Consider the following 23,422-nt stretch of genomic DNA (forward strand, 5'->3'; position numbering starts at 1 on the left):
CAGAATAAGTGCTGGCGAGGATCTGTAGAAAAGGGAACCCTTCTGTACTACTGGTGGGAATGCAGACTGGTGCAGCCACTGTGGAAAACAGCATGGAGATTCCTCAAAAAATTAAAAATGGAAATGCCTTTTGACCCAGCCATCTTACTTTTAGGAATATATTCCAAGAATACCATATCACTGATTCAAAAGAAGAAATGCACCCCCATGTTTATGGCAGCATTGTTTACAATAGCGAAGATCTGGAAACAGCCCAAGTGCCCGTCAATGGAAAAGTGGATTAAAAAGCAGTGGAACATATACATAATGGAATACTATGGGGCCATGAAAAAGAAGGAAATCTAACCTTTTGTGACAACATGGATGGACCTTGAAACTATTATGTAAAGTGAAATAAGACAGGCAAAGAAAGAAAAATATCATATGACCTCACTCATTTGAGGAATGCAATAAACAATGTGAACTGAGGAACGGAATTGAGACAAAGGAAGAATCAAAAGGACCAGAGGAAAAGAGGACAGAGGGAAAGGGGATGATAGGATGGGATAAAGCTGAAGGGAAGGGGGGAGGGCATGATGGGGAGTGGGTAACGAAGATGTTGAGGGCAATACGGGGGGGTATGCATGTGGTGTGACACTAGAATCTTTGTAAACAAAATAAATTAAAAAAGAAAGACAATGCTCTAACCAACTGAAATACCTGGCCAGGACCTCTCATTCTGGTTTAATTTGCATCTCTCCAGTGATTAGTGACATTGAGCATCTTTTCATAAGTCTTAGGCCATCTGAATATCCTCTTTGGAGGATTGTCTACTCATATCCTTTGCCCAGTTTTAATTTTTTAATTTTTTTAATTTTAAATTTTATTTATATATTGTTTTTAGAGAGAGTGTAAGGTAGGGTAGTCAACCTTTTTATACCTACCACCAACTTTTGTATCTCTGTTAGTAGTGAAATTTTCTAACCGCCCACCAGTTCCACAGTAATGGTGATTCATAAAGTAGGGAAGTAACTTTACTTTATAAAACTTATAAAGCAGAGTTACAGCAAGTTAAAGCATATAATAATAATTACTTACCAAGTACTTTATGTTGGATTTTCGCTAAGTTTGGCAGAATAAATCTTTATTATAAAACAACTTACTATAGTTAAATCTATCTTTTTATTTATACTCTTGCCGGGGTCCATCCCCGGGGGGAATCCAGGGGTCCCACAGGAAGAGACGGCGTCAGCGAAATCGAATGAGAGAGCTGAATTCTTTTCTTTCTCTTTATTCTCTAGTTAGCATTTACTGCCAGGCATCTCTGCCAATGGCTGGTCTAACTTTACTTTTTATGCACACACACTAAGTTACAATCACATGGTATTTTGAATACATCATTGTTTTAGTTTCACTATGGTTATATATTTCCAGATAACAATTCATATCTATAAGCTACAAATCAGGTGGTAAGTCATTCAAAGTACAGTTATACAATAGCAATAACAATATTGGTACAAACTTCTAAAAGATTAGTACTAATTAATAACTCTACTTTACTGTTGTTGTGAGTCAAGGGCACAGAGAGAGAGATTAACAGATGAAATCATCAAGGACTAGCAAAGGACCACCACTTGCTCAGGCAAATGGCCTTGAGTTCATGCAGTGTCCTAATTTTTTCACAAGACTACAAAAAGCTTGTTTTACTGAGAAATTGGCATAACATCAAGAGTAACTTTTGCTTAAAGATACATAGAGTGCACCTGCAAGATAGCTTAGTAGCAACATAATATCAGAAGGCATTAATTGCTATTGCTGCTATGGATCCCACCACATTCCTCTTCTTATTCTTGGAAAATACAAAAATCTCATGAGAATGTTTTACTGAGAAAAGCCCAGCAACTGCCTTCAATCACAAAACAAGTCTTTTAACAAAACATTCTTTTTTTTTTTTTTTCTTTTTTTTTTCTGAATCTGGAAACAGGGAGAGACAGACAGACTCCCGCATGCGCCCGACCGGGATCCGCCCGGCACGCCCACCAGGGGCGACGCTCTGCCCACCAGGGGGCGATGCTCTGCCCATCCTGGGCGTCGCCATGTTGCGACCAGAGCCACTCTAGCGCCTGAGGCAGAGGCCACAGAGCCATCCCCAGCGCCCGGGCCATCTTTGCTCCAATGGAGCCTTGGCTGCGGGAGGGGAAGAGAGAGACAGAGAGGGAAAGCGCGGCGGAGGGGTGGAGAAGCAAAATGGGCGCTTCTCCTGTGTGCCCTGGCCGGGAATCGAACCCGGGTCCCCCGCACGCTAGGCCGACGCTCTACCGCTGAGCCAACCGGCCAGGGCAACAAAACATTCTTTACTTGCCAGCTGCGCTCCCATCCAAGGCTAAGCAACGGGCCACTCCACTACACCTTACCTAAGATTCTAATGTCTAGTTAAACTTTATTCATTTACTATATTCATACACTAGTTAAGTTCTAACTTTATTCTTTCTAACATGATTAATAAGAAGAAATTCTCCTACAAACTTAACCCTTTATGAGGGATATCATGGCCAGCCTCTTATGTTTATGAGCCCAGTTCAAAGGGCTTACAGGTTTTCTGTGGAACTTACACCTTCTGTCTTATTTCCAAAGAAATTACTACGAATCTACAGGGAAAGCACGGTACTATTATCCCTGTGCCATAAATAATAGCACACACCCAGGAAAGGGGGGATATAAGGCCAGATTAATTCAAAAGGTCAAAGGGGCAAGTATCGTTGTGCCTTTCCTCTGCGGTGACTTTGTCAACCCACAGCTATTAGTCTTCACTGCGGTAACTTTATCAACCAGCAGTCATTGGTCTTCTTCTGCTGTGACTTTGTCAACCAGCAGTTGTGGATCATCTCCTGCTGTGACCTTGTTAGCCAGCATTAGTGGATCGGCTCCCGACATACTCTGGTTGCTTCGCTACTGCCCACGATGAAAGTTAGAACGCCCACTAGTGGGCAGTAGGGACCAGGTTGACTACCACTGGTGTAAGGGATAGAGACAGACAGACATCAATTTGTTGTTCCACTCATTTATGCATTTATTGGTTGATTCTTGTATGTTCCCTGACCGGCTATTGAATCTGCAAACTTGGCATATTGGGATGAAACTGTAACCACGGGAGCTATCCAGCCAGAGTCTTTTGCCCATTTTTTTAATTGGATTGTTTTTTTTTTTCTTGGTGTTGAGTTATATAAATTCTTTATGTATTTTAGATATTAACCTCTTATCAGATGTATCATTGGCAAATATGTTCTCCCATTCAGTGGGGTAACTTTTTATTTTGTTGATGATTTTTTTGCTGTGCAGAAGTTTTTAATTTGATGTAGTCCGATTTGTTTACTTTTTCCTTTCCATTTTCTGAAGAGATATGTCAGCAAAAGTATTGCAAAGAGAAATGTCAGATTTTACTTCCTGTTTTCTTCTATGATTTTTTTATGGCTTCACGACTTACATTTAAATTTTTAATCCATTTTGAATTTAATCTTTGGTATGGTAGTCTAATTTCATTTTTTTGCATGTATCTGTCTAATTTTCCCAATATCATTTATTGAATAATCTATCTTTACCCCATTGTATGTTCTTGCCTTCTTTGTCAAATATTAATTGACCATAAAGACGTGGGTTTATTTTGGGCTCTCTGTTCTGTTCCATGGATCTGTATGCCTGTTCTTATGCCAGTACCATGCTGTTTTGCTTATTACAGCCTTGTAGTACAGTTTGATATCAAGTAGTGTGATACCTCCAACTTTGTTCTTTTACCTCAAAATTGCTATGGTTATTTAGGTCTTTTGTGGTTTCATATAATATTTGGAATATTTGTTCTAGGTCTGTGAGATATGCCATTGGTATTTTAATAGTAATTAATGTTGTATCTTTAGATTGCTTTGTGTTGCATGGACATTTTAATGATGTTAATTTTTCCTTTCCATGAACATGGTATATGCTTCTATTTTTTTTATCTTTCTCAATTTATTTTTTCTTTATCCTATAATTTTCTGAGTACAGGTCCTTTAGACCCTTGGTTAAATTTATTTCTAAGTATCTTTTTCATTACTTTCGCAACAAAGCAGCATATTTTGGAGTGGCATGTCCTGAACTCTATACATAACAACAGTGTAAGACGTCCAAACCTGCAGAGGATTTTTATAAAATTGTATTTGTGTCAAACAGAAGGTATGCCTAGAAGCAAGATTTCACCAGTTGAGAAAAATGCTTTGGAAAATAACAATTTGCAGGGGGTTTTTTTGTGTGTGTGACAGAGATAGAGAAAGACAGAGAGAGGGACAGATAGAAATAGAGCGACATGAAGGGAGAGAGATGAGAAGCATCAATTCTTTGTTGGAGTGCCTTGGTTGTTCAGTGATTGCTTTCTCATATGTGCCTTGACCAGGGGGGGGACTACAGCAGACCGAAGGACCCCTTGCTCAAGCCAGAAGCCAGCTACCTTAGTTTCAAGCTGGTGAGCCTTGCTCAAACCAGATGAGCCCACACTCAAGCCGACGATCTCTGGGTTTCAAACCTGGGTCTTTTGCATCCTAGTCTGACGCTGTATCCACTGCACTACCTCCTGGTCTGGCTGCAGTTTCTTTTATGCATTTGAAATGATGGAGGGAATGTATGGAAGATTACATGAAGATGAGGGAAAGCAAGGTGGGCATATGCTGGGGATCGGATTACTGGATTGTTAGGATTATGAGCTTTCTTGAGAATGGTCAGGCTTTAGAAGGAGGGATCTGAAAAGAGGCTTTTCAAAGGTATACAGAGTTATCCTAGCTGTGGCCTGGTAGCTCATTTGGTTATCATTGTCCCTATATGCCACCGTTGCAGGTTTGATTCCCTGGTTAGGACACATATAAGAATCATCCAGTAGCCTTACTTGTGGTGGCGCAGTGGATAAAGCATCGACCTGGAACACTGAGGTTGTCCGTTTGAAACCCCAGGCATGCCTGGTCAAGGCACATATAGGAATTGATGCTTTCTGCTCCCCCTTTCTCTCTCTATCTCTCTCTCTTCTCTAAAATGAATAAATAAAATCTTTAAAAAAAAGAATCAACCAATAACCTTGTGGTAGCACAGTAGTTAAGCATCAACCTGGAATGCTGAGGTCACTGGTTCAAAACCTGGGTCTTGCCTGATCAGAACACATACAACAGACAAGCAATGAACAACTAAAGTGAAGCAACTATGAACTGATACTTCTTGTTCCCCCCATCCTCTCTCTGTAAAATCAATAACTTTTTTAAAATAAAACTTAAATAAAAACAAAAAATAACCAACCAGTGGCCCTGGCTAGGTAGCTGGATTGGTTGCAGTGTTGTCTTGATGTGCCAAGGTTGCAGGTTCCAGGTCGGAGCACATGCAAGATTCAACCAAGGAATAATGCATAAGTGGAGAAGAAAATTGATGTTTTTCTCTCTCCCTCTCTGTTTCTAAAATCAATTTTTAAAATTTCTGTAAAAAAGGAATCAGCCAATGAGTTCATAAATAAGTAGAACAACAAATCATCTTTCTCCTTCCTCTCTCTCTAAAATCAATAAATAATTTCCTGGCTGGTGGTAGCACAGTGGATAGAGTGTTAACCTGGCTCACTGAGGACCCAGGTTCAAAACCCCAAGGTCACCAGCTTGAGTGCAGTTCATCTGGTTCCAGTGCAGGCTCACTAGCTTAAGCACGGGGTTGCCAGCTTGAGCATGAGATCATTGACACGATCTCATGGTTGTTGGCTTAAGTCCTAAGGATGCTGATGTGAACCCCAAAGTCACTGGCTTGAGCCCCAAGGTTGCTAGAAGGTTGCTGGATTGAGTAAGGGGTCACTGGCTTGGCTTGAGTCCCTCGGTCAAGGCACGTATGAGAAGCAATCAGTGAACAACCAAAGTGCTGCAAGTATGAGTTGATGCTTCTCATCTCTTTTCCTTCCCACCCTGTCTCCCTTTCACTATCAAAGAAATTAAAAAACTAAAATAAATAAAAAATTTTAAACCAGAATAGAAAAGCTATAATAACCTAGATGCATAGAAAAAAAATCGACGGTATCTTAAGGCAAAGTTAAGACTTTTATTGAAGAAATTATATTCCTAGGGCAGTGGTTCTCAAACTTTTTTTTTTTTCCTGAAGTTGGAAACGAAGAGGCAGTCAGACAGACTCCCGTATGCGCCTGACCAGGATCCACCCGGCACGCCCAGCAGAGGGCGATGCTCTGCCCATCTGGGGCGTCGCTCTGTTGCAACCAGAGCCATTCTAGCGCCTGAAGCAGAGGCCACAGAGCCATCCTCAGGGCCTGGGCCAACTTTGCTCCAGTGGAGCCTTGGCTGTGGGAGGGGAAGGGAGAGACATAGAGGAAGGAGAGGGGGAGGGGCGGAGAAGCAGATGGGCGCTTCTCCTGTGTGCCCTGGTCGGGAATTGAACCCGGGACTCCTGCATGCCAGGCTGACGCTCTACCACTGAGCCAACCGGCCAGGGCCTGTTCTCAAACTTTTTGAAGTTGGGGTGCATTTAAAATTCTACAAATGTAGATGCACTATATACAGATTTCTGAGAAATTAAGTCAAATATTAAAGAAAAAATATAATGTTCAAGCTTGCTTTTATGGCAATTAAATGAAATAAATAAGACAAAATTAAATTTATTCTGACATTAAAAACATTTTTATGGTAAGTTTTTTGAGTTATGCTTTTTAGAATTCATAAAAAAGAGGGGTTAAAATATTTAAAAATGACAAAAAAGTTATCTTTTTATATTTATATAGATACATTCTTAGTAAGATTTAGTAAATTCAGCTGGTCCTGGCACGAATGTGTTAAGTTTTTTCATTCTTGTGTTCATGAGAAACATGAGCCTGATGTGTCCTAGCAAGGGGGAGGGGTGGAGAAGCAGATGGGCACTTCTCCTGTGTGCCCTGGTCGGGAATCGAACCCGGGACTCCTGCACGCCTGGCCGACAATGTGTCCCTTCAGTGTTTGGGCGTATATTTGAAAGGCAAACTTTCATTTCCTTGTCAATACATTGAAGAATTCCTCTCTTTTTACTCTTAATTGTGTTAAGTGCAGAAAACCCCCACCATACATATCATCTTAACTTTACACCAAACAATGGATAGAAGAAACTTGCCTCCAGTCTTTCTGGGGAACATGGTGGGTAGTGTAAACAATCCAGCACCACAGCTTAACAGCCTTTTGCAACCTAATCAGGCAAGTGAGGTGGGGGGTTGGGCAGACTGTCAGTTTACAGCAAATTCCCCACATCTCTGTCCCCCAAAAATCTAAACTCCAAAAACCCTGTTGGTTTTTTGGTCCCCAACAGGCACGTATTTCTCTGGAATATCATAGGGCGCACCAGTGCACCCTGGCACACACTTTGAGAACCACTCTCGTAGGGCATGAATACCCACCATGACCTGTCCAATTAGAAATCTGTGATCAGACCATCCTCTAATGTTACTTTTTGTAGGACCCCTTTTTTGTGCACAGTAAGATATATAAAAATAAACTATTTTTATTTGCCAGCTACAATCAGAAAATAGAATTTATTATTTTTTTAAAAACTATACTATTTATAGTGGCATCAGAAAATATCAAATTCCTATGAATAACTTGAAAGAGTATGGGCAAGACTGAATTGAAAACTATGTCATATTGAGATAAATTAAAGAAGAGTGAAATACATGATAGCATATACTGTATTCATAGATTATATAACTTAGTATTAGAAACATGTCAGTTTTCCAAAATTGATCTATAGATTTAATGGAACAGAATACTCTTTAACAACACAGGAAGATTTGTTCTATTAGATATCAAGACTATAAACCTACAATAATTGATGTAATTAAGTATTAGTGCAAGAACAGAAAAATAGAACAGTGGAAGAGAAAGAGCACCACACAGGTATTGTTCTTTGCTGTGTGACAGAGATGGCAGTGGACAACAGGATGGTATTTTTGGTAAGTAGTGATGAGTTAGTTTAATAGTCCAGTGGAAAAGAAATGAAAGTTGACCCTCAACAAAGAGAAAAAGGAATTCCAGAAGTCTATGGAAGTAAAACCTAATAGAAATATCTGCATGTGTACACTAAGAGATATGTATAGCAGCATTGTTTTTAAGAGCTCCAAACTATTGTAGAAACAACCCAAATGCACATTAGCAGTAGAGTGGATATGTAAATTCTGAGATATTCATCAGTGAAATAATATACACTATTGAAAATGACTAAATTGCAGCTTACATATATTTCTACATGAATGACTCTCACAAACAATATTGAGCAAAATATAAATATACCTAATAATGTTAGTGTAAATGAAATAATATATCTAAAATTATTCCATTTATATAAAGAAATTACCTTACAGGAGGAAGAAATAGTGATTGAGTTGGGACCACAGGGAGGGTTTTTGGAGTGCTAATCACGTTTAATTTAAACTTTTTGTCTGTTAGTGGTTAAAACAGTTTTTTATTTGTGATAATTTATCTGTGCATTATTTTTTATACATTCTGTATTTTATTTTTAAATTAAAAGTACTTAAAACTGTACAGGGATGTGCATACGTGGAACATAGATGTATCCTAACTTTTTCAGAGGACAATCATTCATTCTAGGACTTGAAAGGGTATGAACGCTTTTATAAATTTTGTAAGATATTTAGTGAATCTCTAATATTTAGTAAGTAATCTTAGGGAAAAAATGAAAAAGTCTACAAAGGAGAAGTGACCCAGGGATTCCACTGCTGGGTATTTATCTGAAGAAACCCAAAACACTAATTTGAAAGAATTTATGCAACCCTATGTTCATTGCAGCGTTAGTTACAGTAGCCAAGATATGAAAGCAACCCAAGTGCCAATCAGTAGACTAGTGGGTTAAAAAGCTGTGGTCCATTTATACAATGAAATACTGCTTGGTCATAAAAAAAAGAGTGAAATCTTAATCATTTGCAGCAACAGGGATTCACCTTCAGTGTATTATGCTCAATGAAATAAATCATAGAAAGAGTAATGCCATATGATTTCACTTATATGTGGAATCTAAAGGAGAAAATAAACGAACAAACAAAACTGAAACAGACTAATAGACACAGAAACCAGACTGGTGACTGCTAGATGGGAGGGGGTTGGGGGATGGGTGAAAGAAGTAAATAGATTAAGAAGTACAAATTGGGAGTTAACAAAACAGTCATGGGGATGTAAAGTACAGCACAGGGAATATGGTGAATAGTATTTTGACGATGTATGAGGCCAGGTGGGTACTAGAAATATCAGAAGGAACACTTGTAAAGTGTATGATTGTCTAAAAACTATGCTGAAACCAATACAAATTATACTGGGGAAAACACGTTTTTTTCTCCCGTAATTAAGCAACCACCCACATCTCCCCAGTTTAAATATCTAAGAGCTTTCTAAAATGAACTAACCAAGACTAAATATAAATATAATATGCTATGTATTTTGAAAATGTGGAGAACATAAAGGGACATGTGTGTGTGTGTGTGTTTGTGTATATGAGGCATCTTTTCTTGGAAGTAGATTTCTTCTTTTCACTTCTGTTAATTCAGAACATATGTGAGCACTATCTTTGCTGAGAACCCTATTTAGTTGGGAAATTGCATTTCTCACTAATTCTCTTAGCCTTCAAAGACAGACAGTGATAACAAGGAACACTGAGCTCTGAGGAATTTGCATCTCCTTTTCTTTCTCGAGCATCCACAGAAAATGCTTCAAGAAAATAATGATCATTTGGAAGCTTGATTACAGATTGGTGAGGGAAATACTTTATAGTCTTATAAACATTTCTATATGCTGATTTGGAAAATTCTGTACGATATATTATTAGGCTAGAAAATGAAGTTGAAGCTTGATCAGGCGGTGGCACAGTGGATAGAGCGTTGGTCAGCCTGGAACGCTGAAGATCCAGGTTTGAAACTCAGGTTGCCAGCTTGAGCTCGGGCTCACCAGCTTGAGCATGGGGTTGCCAGCTTGAGCATGGGATCATAAACATGACTCTATGGTAGCTGGCTTGAGCCCAAGGCCACTGGCTTGAGCAAGGGATCGCTGGCTCAGCTGGAGCCCCCCTGTCAAGGCACATGTGAGAAGCAATCAGTGAATAACTAAGGTGCCACAACTATGAGTTGATGCTTCTCATCTCTCTCCTTTTCTGTCTATCTGCCTGTCTGTCTCTGTCTCTTTTTCTCTCGAGCTGAAAAAAAAAAAAAGAGTTGAAAATAGTAATGTAGTTGTCCCACCTGTAAGAAAAAAATAGATACATAAATAAATGTTTTATGCTTTTTCTTTTTCTTTCTTTCCTGGCAAATCACAAGACACTGTTAGTGTATAACTGTGGAGGTTGGGGCTAAGGATGTGGAGAGAGAAATGTTATTTTTCAGTTTATGCCTTTCAGTTCTATTTCAGTTTTTATCATATGCAAGTTTTTAACAGAAGAAATAATTTTTGTGGTGGCGCAGTGGATAACGCGTCGACCTGGAAATGCTGAGGTCGCTGGTTTGAAACCCTGGGCTTGCCTGGTCAAGGCACATATGGGAGTTGATGCTTCCAGCTCCTCCCCCCTTCTCTCTCTCTGTCTCTCTCTCCTCTCTAAAAATGAATAAAGAAAAAACGGAAAAAAAAAGATTTAAAAAAAAAAAAAAGAAGAAATAATTTAATTAGCAGCCAGAGGGACTGAGCACACTGAATGGGGCTTCAAGTGATTTAAAAGCCAACAGAAGTCTGCCGGCTATTAAAATAGTTTGTGTCTGGACTTGATTTATCCCATCATAAAGTGGTATCTTCAACCCAGAGCCTCTAGTTCTCGGGTTTGTTTCCTCAACCTTGCTTATATGCTGGATACCTGAATTCCGAGAAACTGGAGGCTAATTCAATGCTCTTCCCTTTCCTAAAATTACTGTGATCCATTGCAGTATACATGAGACTGTGACCTTCACTCTGGGCAAAAGAAAGCCATTTATTGGTGTAACAAAGAAGGAGGAAATCTGACTCAAAGGATTGACTAGCAAGAAGTAATAGAAAGCACAAATATTGGTAAACATTTAGGTAAACCTAAGCCTTAATTCCATAAAATAAGAAATAACAGCCTGACCAGGTGGTGGCGCAGTGGATACCGCGTCGGACTGGGATGCTGAGAAACCAGGTTCGAAACCCCAATGTCGCCGGCTTGAGTGCAGACTCATCTGGCTTGAGCATTGGTTCACCAGCACGGGGTCGCTGGCTTGACTGTGGGATCATAGACATGACCCCATGGTCACTGGCTTGAGTCCAAAGGTTGCTGGCTTGAAGCCCAAGGTTGCTGGCTTGAGCAAGGGGTCAATCACTTTGCTGTAGTCCCCACCCACCCCTGGTCTAGGCACATATGAGAAAGCAATCAATGAACAATTAAGGTACCACAATGAAAAACTGATGATTTCCATCTTTCTCCCTTTCTGTCTGTGTGTCCTTCTCTATCCTTCTCTCTCAGTCTCTGTCACCAAAAAAAATAAATAAATAAAGGAATAAATAAAAAATAAATAAAAAGAAATAACAGTGACTGATTTGGGACATATAAACAAGGTAGAACGAAAATACAGGTCCACATTGAAGCTTAAAGTGAAGAACAGAGGCCTGACCTGTGGTGGCGCAGTGGATAAAGCGTCGACCTGGAAATGCTGAGGTTGCCGGTTCAAAACCCTGGGCTTGCCTGGAAGTTGATGCTTCCAGCTCCTCCCCCCTTCTGTCTCTCCTCTCTCTCTCTCTCTCTCTCTCTCTCTCTCTCTCTCTCCCTCCCTCCCTCCCTCTCTCCTCTCTAAAAAAATGAATAAATAAAATAAAAATTAAAATAAATAAATAAATAAAGTGAAGAACAGATAATGAATTTTGAAGCATTCTAAATTACTTGTATAGTTCAGGAAGAGGATAAGACCATACAGATACTTTGACTTTAACTTAATACCACTAAGAGAATAGAAATATATATATATATATAAAACTTCTAAATGAATTGATGGGAAAATGAATAAAAAGAGAGAAAAGTACCAGTTCAGTAAAAGGCTGATAAATAACTAAACAGAATAAAAAGAAGCAAAATAAAAATCATAAAAAGTTCATAATAAGATGAATTCCAGGTATACCATTAATCGTGATAAATATAGACTAAACTGGTTATTCTCAATTTGGATAGAATCCATAACTAAATTTATTTTTATGAGATATTACCTAAAGCATAAGAACATATAAAGGATGAAAGTAAAGGAATTGAGAAAAAAGAATTCAGGCAAATACTAATTATATAAAAGTTGATATAACTGTACTATCCATCAGAAAAAAATACACTTTAAAGCCAAAAGCATTATTATTGAGTAGAGAAGAGGGGTCACAAAATGAGAATAAGAACAGTTTACTAGGGAAGTATAAAAATTATGATACATGTTTGACCAGTTGTGGATCAGTGGATGGAGTATCGACCTGGGGTCTGAGGATCCAGGTTAAAAAACCTGAAGGCATTGGCTTGAGCACGGGCTCACCAGCTTGAGTGCAGGGTCACTAGCTTGAGCGTGGGATCATAAACATGACCCCATGGTCACTGGCTTGAGCCCAAGGTTGCTGGCTTGAGCAAGGCGTCAATGGATTGGCTGGAGTCCCCCAACCTCTCATCAAGGCACATATGAGAAAGGAACTATGAGTTGGTGCTTATTTCTCTCCCTTCCTGTCTGTCTGTCCTTGTTTGTGTCTCTCTCTTTCTTTTGCTTAAAAAAATTAATATATAGGGAAAGTATCATTTGCTTGGAGTTCAATAATATAAAATTATTAAAATATTTTTATTGATTGAGTTTGGATAGAGAGGAAGGAGGAGACAGACAGGCGGACAAAAGCATTCATTTGTTGTTCCACTTAGTTGAACATTCATCAATTGCTTCCTGTATATGCCCTGACCAGGGATTGAACCCATAACCTTGTTGTTTTGGGAAAATGCTCTAACCCACTGAGCTAACCAGCCAGGGCTAAAATTTGTATTATTATTAAGTCTTTAGTTAAATTGAAATTTATCTTCAAACTGACCGGTGGTGGCGCAATGGGTGGAACATTGACCTGGAATGCTGAGGTCGCTGGTTCAAAACTCTGGCCTTGCCTGGTCAAAGCACATACAACAAGAATCAATGAACAACTGAAGTGCAGCAACTATGAGTTGATACTTCTCGCTCCCCTCCACCTCTCTCTCTCCCCTCCACCTCTCTCTCTCCTCTCTGTAAAATTAATAAATCTTTTTTTTAAATTTCTTTTCAGAGTATAGATTAAAAACATTTGCTATGAAAATTAAAAATGCATGCAGTATTATAGATTTAATTATATAGGAATGTATATCTGTGCCTGACCAGGCAGTGTCGCAGTGAATAGAGTGTTGGACTGGGATGCAAAAGACCCTAGTTCGAAACCCTGAGGTGTCTGGCTTAAGCACGGTCTCTACCAGCTTGAGCATGGGCTCACCACCTTGAGCGCAGGGTCGATGGCTTGAGTGTGAGATCATAGACATGACCCCATGGTCACTGTCTTGAGCCCAAGGTCACTGCCTTGAAGCCCAACGTCACTGGCTTGAGCCCAAGGTTGCTGGCTTGAGCAAGGGGTCATTTGCTGTGCTGTAGTCGCCCCGCCCAATCAAGGCATATATGAGAAAGCAATCAATGATCAACTAAGGTGCTGCAGCAAAGAATTGATGCTTCTCATCTCTCTCCCTTCCTGTCTGTCTCTATTTATCCATCTCTGACTCTCTCTCAATCTCTGTCAAAAAAAAAAATTTATATCTAAAACTGTGAAAGTACTTTTTTTTACAGAAATATATGATATGTACTACTGATTATTACTTTATGTATTTGCAACTAACTTAGGCCTTAATAGGAGGAAACTGGGATATTAGTTTTTCTCTATCCCTATTGGTAAAAAATTTTTTATTTCTTTTGGAAATTATGTGGTTTAAAATGTAGGCCTGTACTAAACCCATATTACCCTAAATCAAAGAGCCCTTATTCTGTATATTTTATGCATATGTGAAGGATTTTTCTACTGACTAATAAATTTGTTATTAGCAGTGTTTTCTTTTTATTTTATTAAGACAATTTTAACGGGGTGACATTGATCAATTAGAGCACGTAGATTCAGAGAAAACAACTTCAGATTATTTTGACATTTGATTATGTTGTATACCCCTCACCCAAAGTCAAATTGTCCTTCGTCAATTTGTTTCTTTTTATGCCCCTCCCCTCCCCCCACCCTATCTTTTATTCCTTCCCCACCCCATGATAACTCTTATCCATGTCCTTGAGTCTCAGTTTTGTGTCCCACCTATGTATGGAATCATACAGTTTTTTGTTTTTTCTGATTTACTTATTTCACTCAGTATAATGTTATCAAGATCCATCCATGTTGTTGTTGATGATCCTATGTCATCATTTCTTATAGCTAAGTAGTAATACATAGTATATATGTGCCACATCTTCTTTATCCAATCTTCTATTGAAGGGCTTTTTGGTTGTTTTCATGTCTTGGCCACATGAACAATGCTGTGATGAACGTGGGGTTGCATGTGTCTTTACGTACCTGTGTTTTTGAGTTTTGGGGATATATACCCAGGAGAGGGATTGCTGGGTCATAAGGTAGTTCTATTCTTAATTTTTATTTTTATTTTTTTGTATTTTTCTGAAGCTGGAAATGGGGAGAGACAGTCAGACAGACTCCCGCATGCGCCCGACTGGGATCCACCCGGCACGCCCACCAGGGGCGAAGCTCTGCCCACAAGGGGGCGATGCTCTGCCCCTCCGGGGCATCACTCTGCCTCGACCAGAGCCACTCTAGCGCCTGGGGCAGAGGCCAAGGAGCCATCCCCAGCGCCTGGGCCATCTTTGCTCCAATGGAGCCTTGGCTGCGGGAGGGGAAGAGAGAGACAGAGAGGAAGGGGGGGGGGGTTGGAGAAGCAAATGGGCGCTTCTCCTATGTGCCCTGGCCAGGAATCGAACCCGTGTCCCCCGCACGCCAGGCCGACGCTCTACCGCTGAGCGAACCGGCCAGGGCCCTATTCTTAATTTTTTGAGGAACCACCATACTTTCTTCCATAATGGCTGTACCAGTTTACATTCTCACCAGCAGTGAATGTGGGTTCCTTTTTCTCCACAGCCTCTCTAACACTTGTTGTTACCTGTCTTGTTGATAATAGCTGATCTAACAGGTGTGAGGTGGTATCTCATGGTAGTTTTGATTTGGATTTCTCTAATAGCTAATGAAGATGAGCATCTTTTCATATATCTGTTGGCCATTTGTATTTCTTCCTGGGAGAAATGTCTGTTCATGTCCTCTTCCCATTTTTTTATTGGATTGTTTGCTTGTTTGTTGTTGAGTTTTATGAGTTCTTTGTATATTTTGGATATTAGGCCCTTATCTGAGCTGTTGTTTGAAAATATCATCTCCCATTTAGTTGGGTGTCTGTTTGTTTTGTTGTCAGTTTCTCTTACTGTGCAAAAACTTCTTAGTCTGATGTAGTCCCATTCATTTATCTTTGCCTTCGCTTCCCTTGCCTCTGGAATCAAATTCATAAAATGTTCTTTATGGCCAAGTTCCATGAGTTTAGTACCTATGTTTACTTGTTTGTAATTTATTGTTTCATATCTTATATTTTGGTCTTTGATCCATTTTGAATTAATTTTAGTACAAGGAGACAAACTAGTCGAGTTTCGTTCTTTTGCACGTGGCTCTCCAGTTTTCCCAGCACCATTTATTAAAGAGGCTTTCTTTTCTCCACTGTGTGTTTTTGGCTCCTTTATCAAAGATGATTTGACTATATATATGTGGTTTTATTTCTGGGCTCTCTATTCTGTGCCATTGGTCTGAGTGTCTATTTTTCTACCAATACCATGCTGTTTTGATTATTGTGGCTCTATAATATAATTTGAAGTCAGGTATTGTAATGCCCTGAGTTTCTTTCTTTTTCCTTAGGATTGCTATGGCTATTCAGGGTTTTTTATATTTCCATATAAACCTGATGATTTGTTGTTGCATTTCTTTAAAAAATGACATTGGAATTTTGATTGGAATTGCATTAAATTTGTATATTGCTTTTGGTAATATGGTCATTTTAACTACATTTATTCTTCCTACACAAGAACAAGGAATATTTTTTCATTTAATTGTATCTTTTTCAATTTCCTTTAACAATGCTTTGTAGTTTTCATTAGATAGATCCTTTACATTTTTTGTTATGTTTATTCCTAGGTATTTTATTTTTTTGGTTGCAACCATAAAAGAGATTATTTTTTTGAGTTCATTTTCTTCAGTTTCACTGTTGGCATATAAGAAAGCTATAGGCTTCTGTATATTAATTTTGTATCCTGCGACCTTACTGTATTGGTGTATTGTTTCTAATAGTCTTTTTGTGAAGTCTTTGGGGTTTTTGATGTACAGGGTCATATCATCTGCAAAAAGTGAAAACTTTGGCCCTGGCTGGTTGGCTCAGTGGTAGAGCATCGGCCTGGCGTGCAGGAGTCCCGGGTTCGATTTCTGGCCAGGGCATACAGGAGAAGTACCCATCTCCTTCTCCACCCCTCCCCTTCTCCTTCCTCTCTGTCTCTCTCTTCCCCTCCCGCAGCCAAGGCTCCATTGGAGCAAAGTTGGCCCGGGCGCTGAGGATAGCTCTGTGGCCTCTGCCTCAGGCACTAGAATGGCTCTGGATGCAACAGAGCAACGCCCCAGATGGGCAGAGCATTGCCCCCTGGTGGGCATGCCGGGTGGATCCCAGTCGGGCGCATGCAGGAGTCTATCTGACTGCCTCCCCGTTTCCAACTTCAGAAAATACAAAAAAAAGAAAAGAAAAGAAAAAGTGAAAACTTTACTTCTTTTACTTCTTCTTTCCCAATATGAATATCTTTTATTTCTCTCTCTTGTCTGATTGCTCTAGTTAGAACTTCCAGCACTACGTTGAATAAGGGTGAAGAGAATAGGCAATCCTGTCTTGTTTCTGATTTTAGAGGAAAAGTCCTCAGTTTTATATCATTTCATATGATGTTAGCTGATTGTTTATCATAAATGGCCTTTATTATGTTGAGATATTTTCCTTCTATACCCATTTTGTTGAGTGTTTTAAACATAAAATGATGTTATATTTTATCAAATGCCTTTTCTGCATCTATTGATAAGATCTTATGGTTTTTGTTCTTTGTTTGTTCACATGGTGTAGTACGTTAACTATTTTACGTATATTGAACTATCCTTAAAATTCCAGGATGAATCCCACTTGATCACGATGAATTATTTTTTTAATGTGTTGTTGTATTCAATTTGCTAGTATTTTGTTTAGGATTTTAGCATCTGTATTCATTAGCGATATTGATCTGCAGTTTTCTTTTTTTGTGTTGTCCTTGACAGGTTTTTGTATGAGGGTTATGTTGGCCTCATAAAATGTGTTTGAAAGTATTGCTTCTTCTTCATTTTTTTTGGAAGACTTTGAGTAGAATAGAAACCAAAGCTTCTCTGAATGTTTGATAGAATTCACTAGTATAGCCATCAGGCCCTGGACTTTTATTTTTGTGGAGGTTTTTGATAGGTGTTTCTATTTCCTCCCTCTTATGGGTCTGTTTAGGCTTTCTGCTTCTTCATGACTCAGTCTAGGAAGATTGTATTGTTCTAAGAATTAATCCATATCTTCTAGGTTGTTAAATTTGCTGGCATATAGTTTTTCATAGCATTCTATGATAATTCTTTGTATATCTATGATATCTGTGGTGATTTCTCCTCTTTCATTCTGGATTTTGTTTATATGAGTCCTTTCTCTTTTTTCCTTAGTGAGTCTTGCCAGGGGTTTGTCAATTTTGTTGTTCAAAGAACCAACTCCATGTATTATTCATTTTTTTTCTATACTTTTTCTGTTCTCTATTTCATTTATTTCTGCTCTGGTTTTTATTATTTCCTTTCTTCTGCTAATTTTGGGTTGCCTTAGTTTCATTTTTTCTAGTTCCTTAAGATGTAATGTTCAGTTGTTTACTTGGGCTCTCTCTTGTTTGTTCATATAAGCCTGTAGTAACATGAACTTTCCTCTTATTACTTCTTTTGCTGCATCCCAGAGATTCTGATATGTCGTATTGTCATTTTCATTTTTCTGTATATATCTTTTGATCTCTGCTTTTATTTCTTCTTTGACCCACTTATTTTTTAGAAGTATGTTGTTTAATTTCCACATTTTTGTGGGTTTGTTTACTTCCTTTTTGCCATTGAATTCTAGTTTCAAAGCTTTATGGTCAGAGAATATGCTTGGTATAATTTCAATCTGTTGATGTTAGTTTTGTGGCCCAACATATGGTCAATTCTTGAGGATGTTCCATGTACACTGGAGAAAAATGTATACTCCGGCATTTTGGGATGAAATGTCCTGTAGATGTCTATCATATCCAATTTTTCTAGTGTTTTGTTTAAGCCCAATATTTCTTTATTGATTTTCTGTTTGGATGAATGATCTAGAGCTGTCAGTGCTGTATTGAGGTCTCCAACTATGATTGTATTTTGTCTGTTTTTATTTTTAGATCAGTTAGTAGATGTCTTATATACTTTGGTGCTCCTTGATTTGGTGCATATATATTAAGAAGTGTTATGTCTTCTTTATTCAATGTCCCCTTTATCATTATGAATCGACTATCTTTGTCTGATTACCTTTGCTGTCTTGTAGTCAGCATTGTCAGATAAGAGTATGGCTTGTAGCTTGTACACTTATAGTACATTTAAGTACACTTGTAGCTTAGATGTGTTTCTTGAAGGCAGCATACAGTTGGATTTTCTTTTTTTGATCCATCTGCTACTCTGTGTCTTCTTATTGGTGAGTTCAATCCATTTACATTTAATGTAATTATTGACACTTGAGGATTTCCTGTTGCCATTTTATGTATTGCTTTCTGATAGCTCTGTATCTTCTTTGGTTCTTCTCTTTTGTTTTTCTGTCATTTGTTTTTGGTTGTATTCCATACTTCTTTCCTCTATTTTATCTTTTTTTAAGCCATGTGTTTCTGTAGTGGTTTTTTCAGGAGTGGTTACCATTAGGTAATAAAAAGAATATATATCATATTTAGGTAGTACATTATCTCATGAGTGCTTCTGCTCTCCATTCTTCTTTGCTACTGTTAATCTTTGTCCTCACCTCTTTTTTGTTTTTGTTGTCACAGATTAATCTTGTTTTTCTTGTGATCTTGTTGGAGCTTTTACTTGTGACTTTGTTTTGTTTTGTTCTTTGTATCTGATTGGATAATCCCCTTTAGTATTTCCAGAAGTGGGGGTCTTCTGGTGATAAATTTCCTCATCTTTTCTATATCTGTGAATGTTTTTATTTCCCCTTCATATTTGAAAGATAGCTTTGATGGATATAGTATTCTTGGCTGGAAGTTTCTCTCTTTCAGTGCTTTAAATATTGGGGTCTACTCTCTTCTGGCTGTAGAGTTTCTACTGGGAAATCTGATGATAGTCTAATGGGCCTTCCTTTATATGTTGTATTCTTCTTTTCCCTGGCTGCCTTGAGGATTTTTTCTTTGTCATTGGTTTGTGATGATTTCATTACAATGTGCCTTGGAGTAGGCCAGTTTGGGTGAAGGTAACTCAGTATTCTGTGTGCTTCTTGGATTCAAGGCTCTAATTCTTTCCATAGGGTTGGGAAGTTCTCATTGATTATTTGTTTGAATATGTTCTCCATTCCATTTTTTCTCTTCTCCTTCTGCTATACCCACCATTCTTATGTTGCTCTTTTTGATAGAGTCAGACAATTCCTGTAGGGCTTTATCATTTTTTTTTCATGAGTCTCTTTCTTCTTCTCTCTGTAGTATCTCTAGTTGCCTGACTTCTATGTCACTAATTCTCTCCTCTATCTGGCTTGTTCTATTAGCTAAGCTTGTTGCCTTGTTTTTCAGTTCATGCATTGAGTTTTTCATCTCTGTTTGATTCCTTTTAATAGTTTCCATTTTCTTGGTGAAGTATTCTTTCTGTTCATTAAATTGTTTTTTGAGCTCTCTAAATTGCCTTTCAGTGCTTTCTTGTATTTCCCTGAGTATTTTTAGGACTTCAGTGTTTAATTATCTGTTACTTAACATCAAGGTTTCCAAGCCATTGGAATTTTTTTCTAAGGATTTTCATCATCTCTCTGAGCTACATTTCTGTCTTTTGTATCCATGATATTTTATTTCTTTTTTCTTAATGGCATTGTAGAGTGGTATTGTTATAAGAGATAATTAAAAAAAATAAAAATGGAAAAGATACAGTGAAAAAATGAAAATTCTATAATGATAAGTGGAACAACAACTACAGAGAACAAGGAACAGGAACTGAGGAAAAATGGCGAGATAAAAAATGAAGTAAAAAGCATGCAAAATGCCACAAAGAAAAATATGAATCCAAAATATAATAATTTCTTGATAAATGATGATTGAATTAAGAAAAAAGAAAAAGGAAAAAATTAAAAAGTAGAGGGTTTTGAAATGAAACCCTCATAAAAAACAAGAATGAAAAATGTAACAACTATGGATAATGAAGTTCAAGAGGAAAAGGAAAGAAGATAAAATTACCAAAATGGGAAAAATGAGTTATAAAAATGTAATTTTCTCCTGATTTTGAGAGGTAGTTTCTTTCTTTTTTTCAGCAGGTGGTGGTGTTCTACAGGTTTTGCCCCTGTGGGGCTCTTGAGCAGAGGTTTGCTGTTGTGTCACTGTGGCAATGACGTAGGCTGGGCCTCAGTCCTTTTGGTAGGTGGGGCTTGTTAGGGCTTGGAGGCTCTGACAATGTGAGTCTTAGTTGTTGTTTTTTTGTTTTTTTTTTAATTTATTCATTTTAGAGAAGGGGGAGGGTGGGAGGAGCAGGAAGCATCAACTCCCATATGTGCCTTGACTGGGCAAATCCATGGTTTTGAACCTGCGACCTCAGTGTTCCAGGTCGACGCTTTATCCACTGCGCCACCACAGGTCAGGTGCCTTAGTTTTTCAGGTGCCTCTCCCACGTCTCTCCCACCTTAGCTAGCAGCCTGGGGACTTAGCTGTGAGGTTTTTCCCAGCCACTGCTTACAGAGCAAGAGGCTGTAAGAGAAGCCAGGTCCTTCCTCCAGTACCGCTCAAAGCACAGTTCTGGGTAAGGCTGTGCCAACCAGAGCTGCCAGTGAGAGCAGGCAGGGCAGTGAGCCGATTGCAGATCTAGCACCTTTCTAAGGGCCAGTGAACAGGTGTGGCACATCTCAGCATGTTGCAGGCTGGGAGCCAATTGCAGATCAAGAGCCTTTCTAAGGGCCCCCAGGCATGTCTCAGTGCTCTGTGCGTCTAATCTCCACAAGTTTCTCCCTTGTGCACTGTTTGGTAGCCTGCAGCAAGCCACATGCGTGCCCAGCCCCCATGACTTCAGCAGTGCACACAAAGGCCTGCACATGCCCACTTAGGGTCACAGCGCCTGTGATCTCAGTCAGAGCTGGGAATGCAGGAATGCACTTAAAAACCTGTATTGGCCCCACGGAGGCAACCCACCAAGGCAGTCCCAGGCCTAGGGATCCTGGCCTCTGCGTATGTCCCATGCTGGTGGTCCTGCAGCTGGGAATGCACAAGGACGCTAGCAACAACCCACACAGATGTCTATTGCTGATAATCTCAGGCTAAGCCTTCTAGCCTGTGAGCACACGTGCCCACACCAGTGGTGCCTGGTGGAGCCACTCGCACCTGATCATGGACCAGGGAGCGCACAAACCTGTTGGCGTCATCACCAGCTCCCACAGTCATACCGAACCAGTTTGTCAGAAGCTGCTGCCCATGCGCACCATCGTCCATGATCTCAGGCTGCTCTAGAGTGTTCTTTTTTCTGCTTGATCATCCACCCCAGCCCTGCTCCTTCCCTCTGCCTCCGACCTTCCACATCGCTCGGTTCTAGATGAAAGCAGCCCTTCCTCAGATCAGTGAGGAAAGTGGAATACCCCATTCTACGTCTTATTTCCTTCAGAGTGGATTATATATTCAGCCACCTTTTCACTCAGTCATACCTTTGTCTGTTGTATGTATATTTCAGGTGCTCCTGAGATTTTTTTCTGTCTTTAGTTGTTGAATTTGTTGAAATTTCAAGGGGAGCTATCAGGGAGCACCCCTCACAGCGCCATATCTCTGGCATCACTCTATTAGCAGTGTTTTCAAATTGCCAGTCAGTGGATAGGTCTGCCAGAAATTTTGTGCCAGTTTGTGAAAGTCCTGACATTGTAGGAAGGTTATAGGCCCAATAATCTTAGTCAAATTCACTTATGCTCTGGGTGATTTCTGCCTTAACAGTCCCCAAAATAATTCTATTTTCACCAGTCCCCAAGTGTAACAAGTTTGAAAACCAGAGTTATAGCATTCATTATTGAAAAATGAGAAAGCTCAGTAACCTGACAGTGAATAGTTCTTTCTTCCTCAAAGAATTAAAAATATGCAGACTTTTGACTCTAAATTTAATTAACAAGGCCAATGTTTAGGTGCTAGTGATTGGTTTGGGTAGGTGGAAGTTCCATCTGTTATTCAAAAGTATAAGGCCCTTGAGGAAAAATAAAGTGAAAACTGTAAATCAGGGGTCGGGAACCTATGGCTCACAAGCCAGATGTGGCTCTTTTGATGGCTGCATCTGGCTCGCAGACAAATCTTTAATAAATAATGTTAAAAATATAAAACATTCTCATGTATTACAATCTATTCATTTCCTACCACTCATGTTCATGGTTGCGGGTGGCTGGAGCCAATCACAGCTGTCCTCCGGGACAACACCAAATTTTTATTGGATAATGCATAACGTACACGGGTAGTTGTATGGCTCTCACGGAATTACATTTTAAAATAGGTGGCGTTCATGGCTCTCTCAGCCAAAAAGGCTCCCAACCCCTGCTCTAAATGATCCATTGTTTGCTGATTGTGTTTGCCTTCCCCACCCACTGTAGTTACCAAATCCCATGTGCCAAGTGGAAAGGACAGGAACATGGAGATGTAGAGGAGGTTAATGAGAGAGGCAGGTTAATAAAAGGGCTGTGTAACAGAAATACAAGCTATCTGAACAATACAGCTTTGGATTATAAGCTATATTTTATTATTTTATTCCTGTGTGCTGGTCTTGCTCATCTCTTTTGTATAAACAAGATTGTATTTTGTTTCCAGCTTTTTGGTTATATGTTAACTATTCAAAATGGAACCCATCTCAAGCTGTTTGATATTCTCTTTGATAACAGATTTGAAACTGAATGTTTAGTCTGCTGTCAAGAGGTAATGTTAGCACTGACTCTGTTCTATGATCGAATGAACCACTTCTTATTTTTAGATACATTTGCACTGGCTGGGTAGCTCAGTTTGTTAGAGCATTGTCCCGATACATCGAGTTTATGGGTGAGAGCCCTGGTCAGGGCACATACAGGAACAGATCGATGTTTCTCTCTC

The 23,422-nt window shown here is 39.2% G+C and overlaps 1 protein-coding gene across 2 annotated transcripts in view; it reads left to right on the plus strand.

The window, feature by feature from the left end:
* Window positions 1-23,422, plus strand: part of COG5 (component of oligomeric golgi complex 5) — a 444,866-nt gene that overhangs the window by 350,588 nt on the left and 70,856 nt on the right. The window lies entirely within an intron of this gene.

Source organism: Saccopteryx leptura, chromosome 6 (genome assembly GCF_036850995.1).
Source record: "Saccopteryx leptura isolate mSacLep1 chromosome 6, mSacLep1_pri_phased_curated, whole genome shotgun sequence".
Lineage (NCBI taxonomy): Eukaryota > Metazoa > Chordata > Mammalia > Chiroptera > Emballonuridae > Saccopteryx > Saccopteryx leptura.